This window comes from Falco punctatus, assembly GCF_963210335.1.
Source record: "Falco punctatus genome assembly, chromosome: 4".
NCBI lineage: Eukaryota > Metazoa > Chordata > Aves > Falconiformes > Falconidae > Falco > Falco punctatus.
Genome location: NC_137583.1, coordinates 27,471,173 through 27,485,048, shown reverse-complemented (window position 1 = coordinate 27,485,048; position 13,876 = coordinate 27,471,173). Strand labels below are relative to the sequence as shown.

At 46.7% G+C, this 13,876-nt stretch overlaps 1 long non-coding RNA gene across 1 annotated transcript in view; it reads right to left on the bottom strand.

The window, feature by feature from the left end:
- Positions 1 to 13,876, bottom strand: part of LOC308063536 — a 673,278-nt gene that overhangs the window by 335,573 nt on the left and 323,829 nt on the right. The gene's annotated exons all lie outside the window — the stretch shown is intronic.

The window sequence follows — 13,876 nt, the reverse complement described above, 5'->3', positions numbered from 1 at the left end:
CCTGCTTGCAAAGGGCTTCAGGCTCTACCAGCCACCCATTGCTGACATTCCTGGTGAATGAAAAGGTTTTTCTTGAGGGACCTTTGTGTGGCTTCCATGGAGGAGGACAGCTCTTCTGGTCTCTTTCACCAGCCGCTGAGGGTCTCTGCTTGCTGCTGTGCTGTCCCCAGGAGTCAGTGACACTTCAGCAGGCTGTCACTCTGTGGCTTTAGTGTTTTGGAACTCTTCTCTTGGTTTTATGTGAACATTTACCTTTACTCTCAGATTTTTTGTTCCGTTGGATGAATTTTGGAACTTTCCCTTCTGTAGCAGGTGGATTCAGAAGGAGCCGCATGTGCTCAGGCTCTCATGAAGTCTTTAGTCTCTTCATTTGGTGACAGCCTGCAGGCTGGCAGCGCCAGCAAGGAGCTTACAGCATCAGAACATTTCCCAAACACTGGCTGGGGAAGTGATGTGCTCAGAGTTTTCCAGATCTGAAAACTGAGCCCAGATCTCCAGAGCCCCCGTTCATTGCTTTATCCACTAAGCCATTGAAACCTCATTGCCTTTGCCTTGGAGCCACTGGTATTTTGGGATTCGTTATGGCATGGCAACAACAACAAAAAAACCCTGAACAGCTGCAAAAGCCTGTTTTCCTGGCTGTCTTTGATGAGCATAGATCGTTTTTCCCTCTGTCTAGCTGATAGCTTGCCCCTCACTAGCACAATTTTGCGTGAACTGGTATTGCCACTGCAGCAGTTAATGACCATGAACCTCAACAAAGGCTGACTAAATACAATTAAGGCATGCTGACTGATACTTATACACTTGTTTTGGTATTCTTAATTAATGGATTAATAAAAAACACACCTCTAGGGGACTTTCATCCAGATTTTTTTCCTTTTGGTGTTTGATCTCCAAGTCATCATACTGGTATACTCCGTAAATTATGCACTTTCTGCTTAAAACACACAAATCAAAAAGAACAAGCTAAGTAGCTAAGAACATAGATCCAGAGTCATCACTAGTGTAATTCCCAGTGCTCCTTTTACAGAACAGCACCCTGGGGAGGAGAGGAAAAAAAAAAAAAAAAAAAAAAAGAAAAAAAAGCATCCACTGCAGCTGTCCAAGAGAAGTTGAGAGAAGAAATTGAAGCAATGTTATGCTACAAACCATTCTGCTCCCTTGTGAAAACTTCTCTAACAGACATGCTTTTGCTGGGCACAAGAGAAGGTTTCCCTCTAACAGCATAGAGTGGCCCATCAGTGACTGAAGCACCATCACAATATAAAAACAAATCTTAAAACTCTCCAGGCAGATCAAGATTGAAATTCTTTCTGGCTGTGGTTAAAATAGTAAAGCAAAAATAACCCTATGAAGTGCATTGCATCAGAGTGGCTGAATATATCTGGGATCAAGAAGGAATTACATAAAGAAACCTAATTTTAATGAGTCAAGATTTGATCTAGCTGCCTATTCAACATTGGAATCATAACTCTCTCTTATGCAGCATCACACGTAATTACTGCGAAGAGAATTACTACAGAACGGCAGATTACTGCTTCCAGGTGCAGAATAACTAGTGGGAACAGACAAAATGCTAATCCAGACAGATACACTTTTGTAACAGATGGCCTTGGTAGTAATGGGAAGAAAAGCACCGTGGATAAGCATCCAAGAAGTGTGTCATAACAGCAGAACTTTGTGGGTTTCCCCCTGTCCCATGGACTTGGCTGCAATGTGGTAGTGGAGCAATTTGCTGTAACGAATCTACTAAAACCATTTCTGGTCCTTTAGTAAATCTGCCCTTTTTGGGGATGAGTGTTCATCACCTGCTTCTTCAGCTACAAGCCGTGGGGCCTCAGGCTTTGTCTTTGCATGGATGGAGCAGGCAGAGCTAAGGGCTGGTGCCGCAGGAGGGGGAGTGAGCTGGTGATGGAAGGGGGACAGGGAGGGGAAGGCGGTGGTGTGAAGGTTGGTGTGACCAGAGCAGCTCCAAAATAACGCAAACACCCAGGCAAGGCTCCATGTGAGGAGGAGGGAAACGCAGCATCATGCCAAGCCCTGCTTCAACTTCTTACGGTTATTATAATGTTCTTGTACTAAACCAGTAGCTCCCTGAGAGCACAGAATCATTTCATGTACAGAATTTTTGGGTGTCCCCACTCCCTCCTCTATTCCACCACCTGGGGTAAAAAAAGCAAAAGGATTCAGTTCAGGTGGGAGCTTTCTCCTTGCTAAACCCTGCCATTTGGTATTTCTCAGGGTGTTTCTCACTCCAAAAAAAAAAAATTGAGAGATTGATTTTTCTCTACAGCAGACATAGCAAAACAACTTTCTTGCACTAAAATGGTTTTCTGTTTTGACTAGCTCTATGGGTACTAGAACTGATCAACTGAAATCAAAATTAAATATTGTCTTGCCAGTTTTAGCACTATCAAAATCTTTAGCAACTGTATTTTCAAGTTGGCACCACTTTGTTACCAGCCTGCACCGTGTTTCTCAGAGCACTCTGCAGAGCTGTTACCTGATAACTTCATCCTATTTTTAGTTTGCAAACAAACAGCCCATAAAACACTTTTGCTTTTGCCAAATATTTACAAAATACTTTTTTTCCCCAACCATGTTTCAGGCTTTGTTATGCTCAGAGATTACTCACTTTGGCTGAGCTGGTCCTGTCACACAAACTGGTGTAAATCACATGCTGCTGGTTTTGCTCCCAGATCAGTTATTTAAGCAACTTCAGCCAGAGGGATGCAGACCCCGCACCGCCGCACTCACAGGGGCGATGCTCCAAGGGCTGCGCAGCTGCATCGCTCTAACCAGGGGGGTACCAAAATGTTTTCTCTCCATCCCTCCCTCCTCTGCAGTCCGTTGATATCAACTGATCTCAGGGATGTGACAGCTTCACAGACAGTTCAGCTGAGGAGCAGTTAACGCCAGGCGGTGCCTGCTTCCAGGCTAAGGGAGAGCTGAAACACCCGCAGGTCCCTTTGGCTCGGGGACCCCTTGCAGGAGAGCCCCAGGCTGGGAATCGCTCAGTAACAGCTTCTTTTGCTGCAAGAAGAGGAGCAGCTCCAGGAGAGGAGCCTCAGGGAGGGGTGTCTCCCAAGGCGCGAGGTCTCTAGCTGGGGTGCACCCCACAGCAGCAGTGCAGATCCGCTGAGCCCTGGTGACAGGGTCCCGCAGGAGCTGGGATTCCCAACACCAGTGCTACAAGACTGATCCCAGCACCCCAAGTACTGGCTGCCTGGTGTAACCTGCATGTCTCCCCTGCCCCCCCCAACTATCAAGAGTCTCTAGCTGACCCCAACGCCAGCCTACAAGTTCAAAACACCTGAGCCGGGTTGTTCTTTCCCTGCTTCCCAGTGCGATTGGGAACAAGCTGTGCCCGGTCCTGCGGATGCTGGGAGCTGCAGCGAGGCACACGGACACGCCGTGCTACCCCCAGCACGGCCCCATAGTGACCCCAGGACTCCTCTTTGACCTTGACCGTACACTTCTTGCTGACCTCCCTGGAGCGCATCCGACCCCCTGCGCACACACACACACACACCGTGTTTTATCTGTAAGGAGCGCGGCGCACTCGGCTGTAGCCCCCCATGGCTTTCTGTGCCCTGGTTCCACCAGGCTGGGCAGCACCCAGGGCTCTCCCACCTTTTCGGGCCACGGCGGAGCTCAAGCAGCGCCGGGTGGGGTGGCGGGTCGGGCTGTGCCCCCGCACCCCTCCCCAGGTGCCTTTCCCCTCCTCCTCAAGCAGCCGCTTTAAAGCCCCACGCAGGATTCTCCTGCCTTACACCGCGCATCCCTCCGGCTGGGATGGGGTCACCCCGCTCTCCAGCGGCAAAAGCCCCCCAAAAAGGGGCAAACTCGGGCGGGCTGTGCCGCCGGGTGCCTCACTCCTCCCAGAGAGCCCTCCAAAGCGGGGTGCGCTTTGCAAAGCCTCAGCCTGCCCCGTCCCGATCCTTCCTCCCTCACCCTCCGTTACCCCTGTAGCTCCCCCCAGCCCCGCTCGCTTTTCCCTTGTTCCCCCCCCGGCGATGATTACCTGCAGCTCCAGGGACGCTTCCCCGCCGGGTGAAGGCACCAAGCCCCCCGCTGGCCGCTAGGCTGCCGAGCTGCTCCGGCCACAGCCCCCCGCCCCGGGGGCGCACCCCGCGCTCCGCCGCTCCCCTCCGCCGGCGGGCGGGGACGGCGCCGCTCTCGGGGGGAGGGACGGGGCTCCCGGCGGGGACACACGCACGGAGCAGCGCCAGGGGAGGGTGCACAGCCCGGGAGGGGACAGCCGGGGCCACCCACTCTGCAGAAAGTTGAGCGGAGGGAGGGAGCCGTCGATGCGGGAGGCAGCAGCCCTCCGCTGGGATGCTTTGCCCACGCCCCCGGCGTCCCGTGCCCCCCTCCCCAAGCTCAGGGCCGTCCTTACCTGGCTCGGCCGCCTCCCTGTAGCTGCCGGTCCCGCTGCTCTGCCCCTGCCCTCCGAGGGGGCGGCAGCCCCCCAGCACGGGTGCGGGGGCTGGGAGCACCCACCCTGTAGCCGCGGAGAAGGGGAGGGGGTTTCATAGGAGCCCTGCATTTCCTCCCCTGGTCTAGCTCTCTTCCAGCTCCAAGAAGTCCTTTTAAAGACTCCTGCGAGCTGGCTGGCAGCGATTCCCCGCCCCCCCCCCCCCCAAGCGCGGGGTCTCGCTGAGGCTCCGCGGGGCCAGCGCGGGGCTGCCGTCTCCCCCACGGCGGGTTTACACCTCTGTCCCCCAGCATGAGGGAAACTGAGTGACAGGGTCACACTTGGCATCCTGCCTTTCCGTGGGGAACGGGGGCTGAATCCCACCTGGGGATGATTTACTCCAGCTGGCTATGGATCAGGCCCTACCATTACCAGCTGGTGGAAAGATGCCAGGCTTAATATCCAGGCTGTCAGGCTAAACTTGAGGTTAGATTTACTCCCTCTTCAACTCCCAGTGACTCACCAGGGTTCTGCTGGGCGGGAAGAGCCCAAAATGTGTTGCACTTCAAATGCAACAAGTGGAATAAGAGTCATACACAGCCCCTCTCCGCTTTGCACCCTCCCTCTGTATTATCCATATAACCCCTGGCCCGTGCCAGCTAAGCCCCCTTCTTGCCCCCACGCGTGTCCAGGGGTGACAGAGCGGTGGCCGTGCAGCTCTGGCCCCGCCAGGCACTCCTCTTCCCATCAGCATGCACGGGGCATCCTGCTCCGTAATAATGTATATGATCTTAATCCACTGCTGAGGCTTTTCAATTAGAGATCTGTGATTGAGTCAGATGTGTGAATGCAAAAAAAGAGAAGGAGAAAGCTGCTTTTGGCATGTTGCTTTCTAATTCAATCTGCTGATGTATTTACGGTCATGTATTGCTAAATTGAACTAAGACTCCAGCCCGCTCTTGCCATGACAATGGGGAGAGTCATCTGATAAAAATAGTCGGGATGATAAACAGAAAAGAAGAAGAGATTTTGATTACCTTCTTTGAAAACACGCCAAGCATAATGCGATACAATAGCCCCACTGTGAATATCAGCTTGAATCAAAAGAGGGCTAATTTAATGAATTACCCTCATATATTTTATGAGCATTTTATTATAATTCGTGATATAAAAGAAGTTGCTGAGAAAACACCTTGGTCCCTAAGTTTCCCTAAAGAAAACAGTGCTGCTCTTCTAAATAAGCTATGAGAGAGGCAGGATTTTTAAAAGCTCTCAAGGCTTGTTGAATTCTTTACCCACTCCAGTCAACAGCGGCGCTCCGTTTCAGGGTTGAGGAAGCGAACACACAGCTATCTGAGAGCACTACCTGTTATCATGCTTTTAATGGCTAATGCCCCATGCCCAGACCAAAGATCAGTTACACCAAGCCTAGAAAAAACGTGGGAGGAAAAATAACAGCGTGGGCACAGATGCCCGGCAGCATGGGCTAGGCACCCAGACCTTCGGAGGCACGTGGAGTGGGTGATGGCCCAGATTTGTGGCACTGAGGTTCAATGTGTGAGGCAAATGAGATGTGTGGAGGACAAGCACACAACAGCAGTCTTTTTTTTCAGTTCTGCTAGGTCCGTCCTTTTTGCTGCATGCAATATTTCATAGCTGTATAATCTAGATATCTTTAACATTTCTGCATAGCGGTTATAGAAAGGGGAGAGATCTAATATTAAGCTAAAAGCCTCAAACTGCATTCTTTTGTTTTGCTCTACCTTTCGTGTAAAACAACCCCCCAGATAGCTGTAACTTCGATACAAGTCTATTTATTTTGCTATTCCTTGTTACAGACAGAAATTCTGTGTCATAACACAATGCCTGAAGGGTGCATTTCCTACTGTAATGCTGAATGATGATGAAACTGCCGGCAAATGGAATGGTAGTAATACATTTTAAAGCAGTGCATATGTGTAACATGGGGGAGGCAGCAGCTCCAAGGGAGCTGTAAAGACAGGTTGCACGGGGAGCTCCCCCCGAGCTTTCAAAACTGCCTTGTCAAAATTCAGCTGAGGCAGAAAGGCTGAGTTGTGATCAATATTTTTAGAAGGAAGAACTCCCGGGGAACTTGTATCAGCAGCCTCTCCTATTGAACCTGGCAGCAGGGAACAGAGACCGATTGCTGGCAAGGGAGGAATTATCCATGTGTAAACCGTCTCAGTGACAGACCGGGGTCCAAGGCTGATTTGCACTGGTTGGGGGTGTTGGAACTGGGGTCCTAGGCTTGGATTGCCCCTGGTCAGAAGGACTGAAGTAGTGCAGCAAAGAAACCTTTCAAAGTCACATTCAGACTCCAAGAAGGAACAGGAGATGCATGGTTTTCTCCTGGTTCACTTCTGGAGTCATTGCTCTAAAAATTGCTTGTATGCTAAGGTTTAGACCCAGACTTTTCATAACCGCAAGAGGACTAAGGTCAAATCCAATGAAATCAGCACTGAAAGGCAGGCAAGGCTGCATGACTCTGCCAGGCTGGAAGTCGACTCTTTGGTGCTTCAATATCTTCCCAAGTGGTAAACGTGTATATTTTAAAAAATGGGAGTCCGAGGCACTGGCTAAGGGAGAAGTGTGTTCTTAATTAAACAGCCAGTGGGGGCTGGGAGACATGTCTGTCCCTCATCCTCACAAGCCTCCCTGGAGTGCAGGATGGCCATGCTGTGAAGATGCCCACCCCAGCAAGCTGCAACACTGACAGATTCAGCAAGTGAAGCTGTGGCTCCCGAGACTCAATTCTGGCCTCCACTTGAAGGTTACAGTATGTTTTTCACTAAAGATTTTAAACATTTTACTTGAATTATACTAATCTTAAGAAAAATAAAATATATGGGGTATGCTCTAGCATGTTACCTTGAAAGAAGATCATCGAGCTTGCTGGATGAGAGTGGCTGCTCATCACTTGGAGTTTTCAAATCCAGCTGAGATTTTAGGCTGTAGTGTAGTCCTGAGTTATTCATGTTGCCATAGAAATAAATGGATCCATTTTCTCCCATTCACTGTTCAAAGCTTCAGACTACACTGGCTACAGATATCTATCACCCCTCCACCTCATGAGCCCTGGCCATGGCCATCGGGTTGAGTTTCCAATCTTTCCTTCCCCCAGGACCTCCACATGCAGCAGAAACTTTTCTTTTCTTTTTTCTTTTTGATTGGCTTGCATTCAGCTCAAGCATTTTTGAAGCTCACAGCAAACATGCTTCAGCTCTACTTCCAACTGGAAGACAGTTACTCTGTTCAACTGCATCCACAGTTCGGTTGGCTGAAGCCGAATGTTTTCACTTTGCCTGCAGAATATGCTGTGAAAAGCCAGGCATCAGGAATCTCGGTGAGGCTGAGGTGTTTTGCTTCTCTTTGTCATTCTTCTTACGAGGAAGAAAAATCAATGCCTTTCAAATCAGTGCATTAAAAATCTCTCAAACGGGCTGTAATTACAGGCCCATCTGTTGTCAAATTGTTGAATTGCCAGTGGCAGAGATGCGTGAAGATCTTCCCAGTTGGTCATTAGTGAGCAGCTCTGGGTTACTCCCCACTGTGGTGATGCACTGACAGCCTGCTCTGCCTCTTGGAAGCCTTCTTGGAGGAGAAAGCATGGGCTAAGGGACTGGGTTTGCTCATCATGGCCTTGACTGAGCTCAGCTATTTGCAACTTGGTTGGAAAAGAAAACTGCTTTTCTTTCCATGGCTTTCAAATCAGCTCTTCTCAATAGCCATGGAGCAAACTCGTTCTTTCAGCCCTAGACCTGGTAGACAAACTGTCATTAAAGCCTTGATTTTTGCCCAATCCTTCTGACAGAAATGTGTATCTTTACACAGAGCTTACACCCCTCTGAATGAACCCACCTACTACTCTTTGCCGACACTGGAGTACAGTTTTCCCAGCACTGAACAGGAATCACTAGCCTTAATATTTAAGTGGCAAAATTTCACATAGACCACTTTGTACCAGCAGCATCTTGTGTGTTTCAGCTGATTTTTTTCTGGCATTGTAGTTTTTCAATGAGAAGCTCATTTTCCCTCAGGAGGACTTCATTGGATGGGAGTCAGGTTTCTTAACCAACCTAAAAACCAGTGAGCCCTTTTTTTAACCACGCTAAAACCAGTGAGCCCTTCCTGCTGTTGGGACGTGCCTCAGTGGCAGGTATTCAAACTGCTTTTTGCTCCGTTCATTGATGATAAAGGGTTTTGTAACCTGCCAGCAGCTGGCTGGAGGGACACATCAGTGTTATGTGCCATCATTCCCCACCGTCCCTGTCCCTCCTCCTTCTCCTATCCTCTGTAGATCACTCCCCAGCAGCAGAAGTGGTGCTGAGCAGACAGGAATGGCCCTGGAGCTCTGATTCTATAAGCTTTCTGCGGACCACAGTTTATAAAATATGAATAATTTATTAAAATAATTTTACCCACATCCTGCTCTTCTCTATAGTCTTTAACTGGCACCCTGTAAGAATCTCTCACAGAGACTCAAGTGACATTTGAAGAGAATTTTGCCATCACACTGAAATGAAGTATTTCAGCTGCAAAGCAAATCCTTTCCAAAAAACTGCTGGATCTCATCAAAGTGATGAAACAGGAGAAACATTTGAGGTGGCCAATGGTTAACTGCAGAATATTTGTAGGAAGACATTTGTATGTGCACATTTTTTCCTGTATTAGAGCAGTGTACTTCTCTGTATTGTGTTTGGAATTGTTTGCATAGACTTTTTTTTTTTCTGATAGGCTGTAATAAAACATAATTAGATGCATTTTCATTTAATTAAGGTGCTTTGCTTTCAAAGAGACAATGCCTAAGCAGCATATTCTCTTCAGAACAGGACTTTCTTCTGTTAACCTTGTGCTTGCATCTGTTAGGAGAAATGTGAGATGCTGTATTTTGAAACCCAGGTGATTTGCAGACCTGTCTCTCAGCTGAAGGTATTTCTCTGAATTATCACAATTTTCTGCATGATGCACCTGATCCTCAGGCAGCACTTCTATAAAAGACTCTGTCACTCTACATCACATAGCTACCCCAAACCAGGGATAGGATCATGCACAACATGCAGGGAGTCTGGGGCTGTCAGGAGAAGACTGATTTTTCTGTGAAAATTTCTTGTCTTCTATCACTGCAACAGTGACACTATTATTGTCAGTTAGTAGGGAGCACGTAACCCTTTCCAGCTGTCTTCTAAGGGAAGCTCACCATAATTCTTTAGGGTTTAGCTGTGCAAAATACTTGTCCTGTATAAATGTCTTCTTCCTCCCCAAGTATGTTGATGCTGCTGGGGTGCTCAGAAATTGAAATGGAGATGGCACTGCCAGGAATGTGCTCTGTGGGCTGAGGACTGGAGCTGGTGGAGTCCACAGGTTTCTTGTGGCCTCTGTGGGTGGCTTTTCATTGTACTGTGGTGACCAGGAAGCAAAGCAACGAGGTGAGTTACTTAATGATTCATTTTGCATTTTGTAGTTATTAATGTAAGCGGCAGCCAGCATCTCAAGCCTGCGAAGTTGTTTGGTTTTCTGCCAGATTCCTCATTATGCGCATGTAAACACAGGCAAATCATTTAATAGAACAGCCTTTATTAAATAAGGAGAGACACTTTATTAAATAGAAAGCTCCTAAGCTCTAATGACAAATATTTACAAGCTTGGGGATTTGTTGCACGATTAGAAGGGCTAATAAGGGCAACTTGGTAAAATCAAGTATTTGTTTGCTGTAAAAAATCAGTATTTTTTTGCAGTAAAATACTGCATGGTTTAGGATTCCTATCCAGAAGGTGTTGCTCTCTCCAAGAAGGGTTGGAAGATGATCTTTGACTTACAAGTGCTCTCCAGTGAAAAGACACAGAGTGTAGAAGTAACAGCATTCCCTAGCATCTGATATAACCATAAACAAGTGTTTCCTTCATGTTATATTAAAATACTCCAAGCTGAATGCTAATATTTCTGGTGAACTAAACCAATTTTTTAGAAATTGAGTGAGAAAGACTTGTAAGATGTGAGTTGTTTCTATGCAGGCCAGGGAGGTTTTCACACACGCTGTACTACCTGCGACAGACAAATCCATGCCTCAGTCAGCTCTTGTTTAGGGCATCACTCTCTAGGGAGCAAGGCTATAAACTGCTTAAAACAAAACACAAGGCAAGGGTGGTTTTTTTATTTTTTACAGTGCTTAACCTGCTGTCAATACCAAATAGAAGTGACAATAAATATTTTTCCAAAGTATGGAAATAAGTAGTAAGAGAAGTTAGAGGTATTACAAAAGAATTTGTAAATGTAAAGAATCCTGCATCTTTTGTGCTGAGATTATGTCCAAGTTGCTTTGATTAGCTCTAATCTGTAGTGATGCACTGTGTGCACTGCTACCACAGGGAGACCTTAATGTGAGTCATCTCACAGAGCACAAGTGAGGAAAACAAACCAGATTCGTTAATGCTGACCAGTCCAGCATGTCAATAAAGAGGTGGCCATGTGCTGGTGGAGCTGGTCTCCTGCCTTAGGGACAAATAGTGCCTGTGAGGATCAGCCGATATTTTTTATTTTTGTCTCATCTTTGAAGCAAAGCTTAATCCTTCCTAGGAGAGGTGGGGTGAAAGATTGTAACCTGCAACTTTGACCATGTCAGCTCTGGATGTTAATGGTCTGAGCTGGCACATGCCCTACAATACTGCTGGCAGGTACTGGTATCCACCTGCACACTCACACAGAGGGGATGTAAAGCATGAGGGCCACGTATGTACACACTCATTCAGATCTTATTCCTGTCCTGAAGCAGTATTGTAGGGTGAGGTAGGACACGATGGGATTTTCAGCTGGAAGGGCCCTACAAGGATCATCTAGTCCCACAGCCTGACTACTTCAGGGCTGACCAAAAGTTAAAGCCATTATCCAGATGCCTCTTAAACACTGACAGGCTTGGAGCACTGACCACCTCTCCAGGAAGCCTGTCCAAGTGTTTGACCACCCTCTTGGTAAAGAAATGCATCAAAATATCAAGTTTGAACCTCAGTTTTGGGTAGTCCTTGTGGATCTTTGGTCACAGAGGGCTGCCTGTGTCCCTTGCATCTGTATCTCTTGCTGGTGGCAGTCCTTCCCACACCTAGAACATCTGGAGCACAACACAATGGAGTTTGTGTGTTCTGCATATCTTCTTTTTCTTGGCCTCTACTGGCACTCTAGCTGTCTTTTAATGGAAATAATGTGCAGCCTTTGGTCCTGTTAGGAAATTATGTCTGCAGACAAATTCACTCCAATTTATTGCTTTGCTTTTAATGAGAAGCAGATGCAAAAAAATGAAATATTAAAAACAATCTCTATGCGCATGTGCCAATCTGTGGAACATAATAGCCTCATTATTAAATTCAACAGTCAAATTTGCTTCAGTACTGAAGTGAGCCAGTCTCATTAGCAGGCTCGCTATTGCTGATAAGGGGTTGCTTAACAGGTAGAATAAGTCTTCTTGGATTCTTCCAGGCACTTTGCACGTCTTGCTGTGTGAAGAACAAACATTATACAGATATTTTTATCAACTATGTCTTGCACTTAAAATATTTCAATTCACTCTTTTGAAATGCTCTATCAATATTTATTTAATTTCTGTCCCTGGGGAGTATTCTGCCCATTTTGCTGGCACACAGTGTTCTGCAGAGCCTTGACTGAGCTGGTAACAGCACTGAAAAAGCGGCACGGATACTTTTCCTTGAGTTACATAACAAAAGCCAGCTCTTTACCAAAAAAAAAAGCTCTATTATAGTGACCAGAGCGTGTTGCTTCAATGTTTGTAGTTCTTATGAGAATGTTTTTTTGAGACCAATATTTAGAAAACATTTTTTTACTTTTGATTTACTTCTCTATAGTCAAAATGTTTCCTTTCTGTTAAATTGGAAAGGCCTATTGATTTCTGGTGAGGCTTTGTTTTGAGCCTTAAAACAAAACCTCGTTCCTGCAGCTCTAGTTGTACCTCTTGATTTTTCTGCTTCAGAAAAATGAAAGTGCTCTCATCAGACTGGGAGACAAAATTTGGTTGAGATGGATATATTTGTGTTTCTAAAGCCACATTTCAAACCATGACTCAGGCTGGTCAACTCTAAATGAAATTTCTTTAGAACAACATATCTCTTTAAAGTATCCAGAACTCCCACTTCTAAAACCACATGGCAGGCACTGGCTGAGATTACCGCTGCTATTAATGTACAGGAGAGCAGGGCTTAAGCCCGCTTTTCAAAATATTTCTGATTTATACTTTAGCATCCTGAAAACACATTTTTCTGTCCTTCCATGCTGATAGCCTGCCTTTGCAGGTGGGTTCCAGCATGTGGAAAAACGACTGGGGGAAAGGAAAAAACCCAAACTCAGACATGGAAAGCAGAACTTACACACATAGAAAAGTTTGATGGTAGGTGAAGGACTGATTTTCAAGTGGCTGGTTGGAATTTCTCCTGAAAAGCAGCAGACAGGGAGGTGCTATGCATTTGTGTGTGAGGATTATGCCCAGTATGAAGCATAAACCCTGATGGTGTTTAGTAATTACTCCACCGACTAACCAAGATTTGAAGTGATTACTAAAAACTGCTTAGTTAGTGAGCTTTGGCTGAGGTTTCTGGTCTCATCAGAAAGGCTTGGCTATGTCGTTTATTCCATGCCACAATGGAAACAGACAGGGTCCAGCCGGCAACTGGTCGGGTTTGGAGGTGGGAGCACAGCCTGTGGAAATAAATAGCTGGGTACATGCAAACAAGGGAAGTGTTAGCTGGAGTTGGGGTTTGCTCATGACAGATTTGTTGGACACGAACAGTGCAATATCCCTTCATTTTAAGACTGTCCATTTATGCTTCATGTCTTGCCTGCCTTTGTTGTACAAGCCATACAAAGCCTTGATTTCTGTATATTGGAAATGCTGTATACGTGCCAAATATCATGATTATTAAGGTCATTTGCACTGAAGGGAATCTTAGTGAAAACATGAAAAGCCATGACGTTAAGCCAAATTATCCAGGCTGCAGAAATAAAGAAGCTGAGGCAGAGCCATCCCTCAGCCTTCATCCCAGCCTGGATGTGAATGTAACACCTATTATTTCCCTGACAATGAATGAACAAGCAGCTGTGAGACTGTGACTCCTCCTGGCTCTTCCCTGGGTAATTAGATGGGGGTTTAATCTGTATTTGCTCATTGTGGTGTCTCAGGAATATGCTTGAAGTTTAAGCCATGTGCAATTCCTGATTACTTATGTAGTCAGCCACTATGGAGTCTTTTGAAAGTGAGCTACTTGTCCTGCAGCACGGAGACCAGGGTGAAAGGAAGGAGAAGAATGCAACACGTGGAAACATGCAGGCTTTGTTCTTGAAGCCTCATCCATTTGCACCCTCCCCACCTGAGAAGGCTTGCTGTCAGCTTTCAATCAGAAAGCACCACTGCAGCCACTGGCAATAGGAACTTTCACT